Source organism: Pistacia vera, unplaced genomic scaffold (assembly GCF_008641045.1).
Source record: "Pistacia vera cultivar Batoury unplaced genomic scaffold, PisVer_v2 Contig169, whole genome shotgun sequence".
Taxonomy (NCBI): domain Eukaryota; kingdom Viridiplantae; phylum Streptophyta; class Magnoliopsida; order Sapindales; family Anacardiaceae; genus Pistacia; species Pistacia vera.
The window spans coordinates 1404962-1414401 of NW_022195779.1; the positions used below are offsets into that span (position 1 = coordinate 1404962).

General features: G+C 39.6%; 1 non-coding gene across 1 annotated transcript; it reads right to left on the reverse strand.

Moving 5' to 3' along the window:
• Positions 1-7267: 7267 nt before the first annotated feature.
• LOC116125702 lies at positions 7268-7374 on the reverse strand. Its single transcript, XR_004127371.1, has one exon. It is a non-coding gene; the product is annotated as a small nucleolar RNA R71 (small nucleolar RNA).
• Between the last annotated feature and the right edge of the window lie 2066 nt (positions 7375-9440).

Genomic DNA, 9440 nt, shown 5'->3' on the forward strand with positions numbered 1-9440 from the left:
TTTATAACGATTTATCATATTTAATTTATATATACATATTTAGCTTATTATAGTTAATACAGACAATTTCTCTATTATTATTTATTATCCATTTGTATATGGTTTCATTGAATGTTCCCACAATTATAATACACACACACACACACACACACACACACACACACACACACACACACACAAACCCTGTCCCTAGCCCATCCTTGAAAATTTCGGGGAATCTCTGCCCCATTCGGGCCGAGTCCTCGATGGGGCGAGGAACCTGCCCATCCCTAGTCAGCTGCCCAAGAGGAGATCACTAGATCTAGGATATCTAGGGTCACGCTCGGGAAAACAACTAATGGTGGAAGGGGCGAACCACTAAGGGCTCGTCCATCCTGGCACAGGAACGACTAAGCTCGTCGTGACGACAGAGTCACATGAGCATGTTCCCACGGATACATTCGAACCATGTCCAACGAAAATATGGCATTCAAGATCCACGTGCTAGCACTAACCCATGTCACAACAGATCTTAGGAATCGACCTCTGATAGCCAATATTATCAGAGCAAACATGGTTCCTTCTCGCGTGTGAGCTCGCCCCATAAAGAAAACCAACAGAACCGTGTGCCAGAACTCCATAGGCATCTGAATTCACAAAAGCCCGACCTCCATCATTTGCTTAGCCAGTCTAGGCAACCCTCGAGGTAGTGTGTAGTTGGAGGAGATACAAAGGATGCTTGATGATTTACATATCCGAAAAATCGAGCATGCGATGATAGCCTCTAGTTCCTTGTTTCCAGTGCAGATGCGTCTTGCACCCTTACTAACAGGATTTAAGACCCCAAATATCAAGTTCAGGGGGGAAGGCAACCCCTAAGACCACCTCGATGCTTTCAACAACCTGATGGAGCTACACCAAGTATTTGATACTGTCATGGGTGACGTGAAAAGGTGGTATAAGAGATTTCCCCTAAACTCAATCCATTCTTAGCACCAGTTTGCGAAGCTTTACCTATAGCAATTCCAGGCTCGACGTAGTTTCTTAATGCCAATAAGCTATCTTAGTAGCATCTGCTAGGAGAAAGGAGAGAACCTGACATTTTATCTAAAGAGATTCCAAATGGAATAGAGCAAGGTGGCCGATGTGCCAAAGGAAGTGATAAGGTCACTCATGATCACTAGTGTGAGGCCACAAACCAAACTGTGGATAGATCTCCAAAAAGAAGATCACATATCTCTCACCCAATTCTATAGGATGGCAGAGAAATACCAGCGATTAGAAAATTCACTAGCCGCGTTGAGTGGCACGGCCTTAACCAACGCCACCACTCGTCAGCCTGAGTGATGGGGGGTCACAAGAGAGACAGTCGTGACCTTAACCGGTGTCGACCCCTAAAGAGGCCACGGGTGGAACTTAGGAGGGACTACAATCTAGCTCCCCAATTCAGCAACTACATACCTCTAGTCTCCCCAATCGAGATATTTGTGGTCATCGACAATGCCAAGCTATTGCCACCATCAAACAAAATGAAGGGACCTCGCAGTAGTCGAGATTCTCAAAAGTATTACAGACACCATAAAGAAATCGACCACGACACCAATGAGTGTCAGACTTTAAAGAACACCATAAAAGATCTAATCTGAAAGGGGCATTTAAAGGAATACGTGGGCCAGCCAAGGCCTAGGGAGCCAAGAGGGATGTGACCCCTAGGAACTAAAAACTTCCAATCATTAAGTGCGAATGATCTTTGGAGGACCCTCGGTTGTTGGGGGGGGGGGGGCTAGGCGAGTAAGGCTTTAGCACGCTTGAGAGGCCATGACCTAATCGATGTTGTAGATTTGGGCAGTTGAGACATGACGAGTAAAGAAAATGAAGACAAAAGATGAAGTACTTGATCTCATGAAAGAAGAAGCAAAACTAGTGCCACATCCCTACTATGACACACTTATAATAAATTGCAAATAGGCAATTGCAACATCTTTATAATCCTGAGCGATAACGGAAGTGCCATAAACTTCATCCACGCCAATACATTCTTAAGGATGGGGTTCATCGAAAACTACCTAAAGCCTTCCTTGGCACCACTGTATGGATTCACGGGCAATCGGTTAATGCCCCAATGCGCTACCACCTTGCCTGTAACAGTGGGCGAGAAGCAACACACGATGAAGCTGATGGATGAATTTTTGATCATAGATTGCCCACAAGTTTACAATGAAGTCCTTGGCCAACCTTTCCTACAGGATCTATCAGCAGTCACCTCAGTTGCTTGCCAAGCTATGAAATTCCCCACTCCTACTGGTGTCAGAATAGTCAGGAGTTTGTAAAGAGACTCTAGGGATTGCACAATCAAGCTATTGACCTAGCCAAGAGAGGAAGCAGCATTAAGCAATAGCCGTCAGCATGTCAAGTCTTGACTGAGCCATGAAATCAATTAGTAATTTGTCTTTCTTTCTTTTTCTTGTGACCTCATCTAAGGTCAACGAAGGCCGATTTTAGGGCTTCAAATATAAAATCAGCATAATAAAGTACTTTCTTCTAAAAAGAAAAAAGAAAAAAAGGAGAAAAGGTGTTTGTTAGGGTAGGTGCCCTAGAGCCAATCAAATTGTAGCGTTTGACTACTTGTGAAAACATGTTGATATTAATAAAAGGCAATTTGACTATATTATGTCTAACTATATTATATAAATCATATTTCAGATATGTTATAATATATGTTCTTAGAATGGAAAAATCGTGACGAGGATATCAAGTACTTCAAATCTTGATTGTAAGAACCCTATGATCACATTAGATGACCACTATAGAAATTGTCGGCAACCCCAATATTATCCTAAAGTAAAGGCATAGATAATACGATAATGCTATCATAGCGTTGAATGACCCTATCGAAAGATAATAACAAATCTTGCATGTTAAAATTGTTTGGCGACAACTTGGTGCGACATGCTTGTAGTCGACAAGTTCACTAGACATAACCAACCAGAGGATTTCATATAGATGGCAACCCCAATGTCTATAGAATACATCCTCTAATGGATGCTGGTGTATGTGATCCTTAGACTTGAGATCACTAGAGCGTCGTGTGTAAATATCAGTGTAGTTTGACACTGGCTTAATGTAGTCCTATTTAGGGTTATCAGTATGGAAGTGATTGGCTGCATTGAAAAGTACATTATAGCTATGGTGGATAGACACATGATTCATTACTCTTGATTACATGAGAGTTATCTCGCTAAGTAATTCAATACATGACAACGACCGCGAAACTGTGGCCATAGTGGAATTGAGTTGGTGCTCAAGTTCGATTAAGTTGTTAGTTTGAATGATCAAATATGAACATATCAAGGTAGCATATTTGAAGTTGACATTATTTCTGTACTTTAAACCTTGATGAGATAATAGACGATGAAAGGATTTGATTACATAGTAATCATACCATTGACAGGTAGTTGATACGTTGAATCCGAATGTATCGAGTGGCCCTGATGCTTAGCTAGAGATCAATCTAGGTCTATGTGTAATGAGACAATTAATTGAATGTCAATTGCGATATTACCCACTGTCGATACGATAAGGAGCCTATGAGCCAAACACTTGAAAGACAAATCAAAGAAGATTTGGTATAGGGGCATTTTCGTCATTTTGGGGCGAAGGGTATTTTGGTAATTTTTATGGTACAATTAAATTTGCTGAAGGTTTTCTCCTAATAGGTTGTTGCCTATGTCTGATTTTAATGTTGGATTTTAATTTATAAGATTACTTATTTATTCAAATATATATATATTGGTGTATATATATTAACAGAATAAATAATCATTATTTAAATAATATATTAGTGTATATGCATTTTAAATAATAAATCATTATTGTATGAATTAAACAGTTATAATAACCTACCAAAACGACCTTTTCTTGGACACCAAGTAAAGTCTAATTATTTATTTATAAATAATGGATAATAGTGGAAATAAAAGAGAATATTCTGTGGCATATGCCAAGGGAATATTAGGGTTAGGATTTTCCTACTATGAAAAATGGCCTTAACCCTTATTTCCCAATTAGCTCGATCTTGCCTCCTAAGCTAAAGGTTGTAGAGAGAGATTTCCTAGAAAATCTTCTCCCCTTTTTCTTCTTTGAACCTTCACTCTTAAACTAGCAAATTGATTATGTGAGTCTTGTTGTCTTTGTGTGGATTTCCGTGTGTTCACTTCTCTTCTTGAAGTGGGAACATTTTTCCTTCAATCAAAATCGGTGGAGCCTCTAATAGGAGGTTTGATTATAACAATTTTTTAATATTTTATGTACATTTGTTTTGAATGGGTCATTAATATCAATCTATGATCCATGATAAAATGGGTTTCGAATAAATGTTTTTTGTTTATTATTCCACACTTTATTCGATTAAAACCCTATAGTGCAATCCAATCATTGGAGTTTGCCCAGGAGACAATCACGTCACCCAGGTTTTATTTCAACGGCTCGGGATCAACGGAACCATAGTTACAACTCAAGGTCACTTGCTTAAGAAGGCGATACGGTCGTAAATTGGGGGCTAGGTCCCTAAGAAAAACAACATCACCAAAACTTAAGTGAGGAGGGGGGAACAACTCCCACAGCTCGATGGATCTCAGTTTGAAAGATCATCCATTGATCTACACTCAACATAGGGACACTGAGGTGGATCCAATATTCCTCGGCAATAACACCTCAAGAAGGTCCATGATCCCCAGATCCATGATCAACACTCGAAGAAGGCCCTCCAGATTGACAGCCACTATGTTGTGATAAGCTCTGGGGCCAAACTCAGAGTGAATATAGAAACCAACCCCCTAACAGAGCTGAACTGACAACCTAATTTCATCTTGTACAAACTAGCAATTTAAAGACCCTAGAGAAGGCGAGTTCTTCATTAAATAGCTAATCACAACAAATATAATTTTTTTTGATCCAATCATTGTTTGAAAATACAAATAGCATAGCAGCAAAAATAAATAAATAAATAAAATAAACAAGGCTTTCAAGAAATCTAAGCCTCAAGAGCAAGATCTTCAGCCAGAGGAGAAAGTTCATCAGGGGCCTCCACAAGATCACCAACGACAGTGAAATTGCTCTCGCCTCAGTTTGATTTAAAGGCAAAGAGGTAGATTGCTCACACGGAATATCCCTTGCCCCATCCTTGCCCGAACGCTGGGGGGTAAAGTGCCTTTGAGGAGTATCTTTGATAATCCGAGGATTATACTAGTTTATTTAAGCTTTTAGGTCGGATTTTAGATACTTCTTAGTTCATTTATGCCTGAATTGCTACTAAATTCCTTACATTTCGTGTTTCAGGTTAAAATGGATATTTTGAGTGAATAAAGATAGATTTGGAGTTTCTGGACTCATAAGTAAGCGGATCTCAGAAGTTGGGAGAGTTCTGAAGCAGAGTTAAGCACGATGAAGCTTGTTCCCAAGGGAGAGCACCGAAGATCGAAGATTCAAGTAAAGAAGCAAGCAGAGGGCAATTCTATAATTTTAGAATTCTTCAGGAAGCTTCGCCGCGGCGAAATGAGCCAATCACGCACCAGATTCAGCTTCTTTTGTCGCCGCAACGAGATTCCTTCTTCGTCGCGGAATCTCGCCACGGCGAAGTCTGCATTTTCCAGTTTTTGTAAAACGCACTGTTTTACTTTTTAGTTTTTTTCTGAGGATTTTGGGCGAGGTATAAAAGAAAAACTTAGTCTTTTTGCTAGGGGTTCGTCTTTGAGTAGGGTTTTGAGCTATTTACATTTTCTTAGATTCATTTTTGGGCGAACTTAGGTTTAAAAAGGGTGAAGATTCAAGATTAAACCAGGGATTCGTCATTTGGGGACATTTCTTGTCTTTTCTCTTGTTTGCATTATGTTGAATTTTGGTATTTTTGTTTCTTTTGTTTGTATTGTTGATTTAGCCATGAACTACCCTATTTTGGGTTAGAGTTTTTATTGTAATTCGGAATTTCATGGGTTAAGTAATAGATTGTTTTTCTTTTCATATGATTTTGCTTGATTGTGTGATTACTCTAAATTTACTGTTTATATGTGATGACCATGATGAGATTGAGAAATGAATCACATTAGGCTTCTTGGGTAATCACCATTGTAGTATTGGATGCTAGAGATAGATTCGAGAACCAATGAAATCAATCTAGGATTCTTGTGCTTAATGAGCTTAGATTTATTAAGCTTCATTTTGTTGGGTGTAGAAGGTTAATAGGGAAGAGTAGGAAAACATAGTCTGAGAAGGTATGTTTGACACTTTAGAGAGTTCTATTTACAATCAATGCATGTGAATATGAATTTAGTTTAATTCTTTAGAAAGAACCCATAGAGTCTGAATGAAGTCAAAACCCTACCCGTTTGTTTGACTTGATTTTATCCGTGTTTTAAATCTTGCGTTCATAGTTAAATTTTAGTTTAGTAAATTTTGTTTTAGTCTTAGTTTAAATTTCTCCCATTAATCCAAAAGAATTCGATTGCTCCAACTTGAGAACGGTAGGAAACTTAGTGCTTAGCGAACAATCCTCGTGGGACGATACTCACTCATCACTCTATTACTTGTGTGACTAGTATACTTGTTATTTCTGCATGTTGTAGTAACAACGCATCAAGTTTTTGGTGCTGTTGCCGGGGATTGAGTTTTAAGTTAACATTTAGTTTTTCTATAGTTAGCTAGATTGGAGTTTTAATTTTTGTTTTCAATTTTCAGTTGGTTGGTGATCTCACTTCCGTTTGCTCTTTCTATGTAGTTTATGCGAAGAGCAAGACATTAACCAGTGGTTTCTGTTGATCCTGAGATTGAGAGAACCGCCAGACGACTTAACCGAGAGAGAAGAGAAAGAGGGGATATAGTGGTTGAATCGGAAGAAATAGCTGTTGAAATGGCAGAACCAGAAAATAGGACACTAAGGGAATTCTCAGTTCCCACGGTAAATGGCAGTGGTTTGAGCATTACGAGACCAGCAGTCCAAGCCAACACATTTGAGATAAAGCTGGCAATCATCCAGATGATCCAGCAGTCGATAAGGTTTAATGGTGATTTGAAGGAAGATCCGAATCAGCATATTGCGAACTTCTTGGAAATTTATGACACCTTTAAGTCTAACGGAGTGTCAGATGATGGCATTAGGTTGAGGTTATTCCCATTCTCATTGGGGGATAAAGCCAAGGGGTGGTTAATGGCACTACCATCGGGAACTATCACAACATGGAATGATCTAGCACATAAGTTCTTGACCGAGTTCTTTCCTCCAGCAAAATCAGCAAAACTGAGAAATGATATCACATCATTTCTATAAGATGAATCCAAGTCATTGTATGAGGCTTGGGAGAGGTACAAGGAATTGATGAGGAAATGTTCACACCATGGGTTGCCAGTTTGGCTTCAAGTCCAAACATTCTATAATAGACTGATGGGTAACGTGCAAACCATGGTGGATGCAGCATCGGGAGGAGCTTTGTAGAATAAGACACCAGAGGAGGCTTATGAGTTGCTTAAGGTTTTGGCAAGCAAAAACTATCAAAGACCAAATGAGAGAGCAATATCAGGAAAATCTATGGGTCTTCATAAAGTTGATGCCTTCACATCCATCTCAGCCCAACTCACGACACTTCAGAAACAGTTGGGAAATATCCAGGTAAACTCTATTCAAGCACCTCAACTAACTTGTGATTTTTGTGCAGGAAACCATGTGAGCAGCGAGTGTCAACTGGGGAACACATTTGCTTCGTCATCGAAGCAAGTGAACTACTTGGTAGGAAATCAGAGGCAACCAAACAACCCGTATTCCAACACGTATAATCCGGGGTGGAGAAATCATAAATCTGGCTTAGGGCAGTCAGAACCAGCAAAATAATCAATGGAACCAAAGGACATTGCCAATAACCAACCGGGGGTGAATAATCAACCGGGAGATCCAAGAGTGACAAAGTTGGAAGACATGTTTGGGAAATTCATGCAGGAGACCATGAGGTTTATGAATGAGACGAGGACGAATTTCAGAAATCAAGGGGCATCCATTCGGAATCTTGAGGTATAGATGGGCCAATTGGCCGAGAAGCTAAATGAGAGACCGCAGGGTTCCTTACCAAGCAACACAGTGACTAACCCACCTGAGCACGCAAATGCCATAATTTTGAGGAGTGGGACAGTTTTGGAAGAAGTTGAACAAGTTGGAAAGGAAGAATCTAAAAAGGAAGTTGATGAAGAGATTGTAGTTGATGAGAAACAAGCAGTTTGGAGGAAGAGAACAAGAAGAAGGAAGAAAGGCAAAAGAAGAAGGAGAAATTGCCATTCCCCAAGATACCACCAGAGTTGGCACATCACACTCCACTCGTGCCTTTTCCTCAGAGACTGAAGAAAAAGAATTAGGGTAAGCAGTTTTCAAAATTTATTGAAATATTAAAAAAATTGCATATTAACATTCTTTTGCAGATGCATTGTAGCAGATGCCGAGCTACATGAAGTTCCTTAAGGAAATCCTATCAACCAAAAGGAAGTTAGAAGATGAGGAAATGGTGATGCTTACGGAGGAGTGCAGTACCATGCTCCAGAAGAAGTTACCCCCGAAGCTCAAAGATCCAGGGAGTTTTACTATTCCTTGCATTATAGGAGATATTACTTTTGATCGTGTTTTATGTGATTTAGGTGCTAGTATTAATTTAATGCCCTTTTCTGTTTTCAGGAAATTGGGAATTGGTGAAGTGAAGCCAACAACCATGTCGTTACAACTAGCGGATAGGTCCGTAAAACATCCGAGGAGGATAGTGGAAGATGTGTTGGTGAAGGTGGATAAGATAATTTTTTCGATAGATTTTGTTGTGTTGGGCATGGAAGAGGATAAGGAAATTCCTCTTATTTTGGGCCGACCATTCTCGGCCACGGGGAGAGCACTTATAGATGTGCAAGAAGGAAAGTTACTATTGAGAGTTCAAGATGAAACATTAACTTTCAATGTCTTTGAGGCGATGAAGTTTCCATCCGAATCAGATTCATGCTTTAGTGTCGATGTGGTGGAAAAATTGGTTGTGGAATCTATTGAAGAAAACACCCCACAATTACCTCTAAAAGCGTGTATAGCCAAATCAAAAACAGTAGAGGTAGATAAGTCGGCGAGTAATGAATGTGCTAGGTTGTTAGAAGCACTTCAACCGATTGATGAGAGTCAAGATCTGGAATTTGAGGAGTTTGATTTTGAAAAAGAGAAGGAAAAGGAAAAAAACAAAGAACCTCCAAAGCTTGAGTTGAAACCTTTTCCTTCCCACCTTAAATATGTATATCTTGGGGACTCAGAAACCTTCCTGGTGATCATTAGTTTAGGTTTGAGTAAATTGGAGGAAGAGCGGTTGATTAGGGTGTTGAGGGAACATAGACTAGCAATTGGATGGACTATTTAGGACATTAGAGGCATCTCGCCATCATTTTGAATGCATAAGATA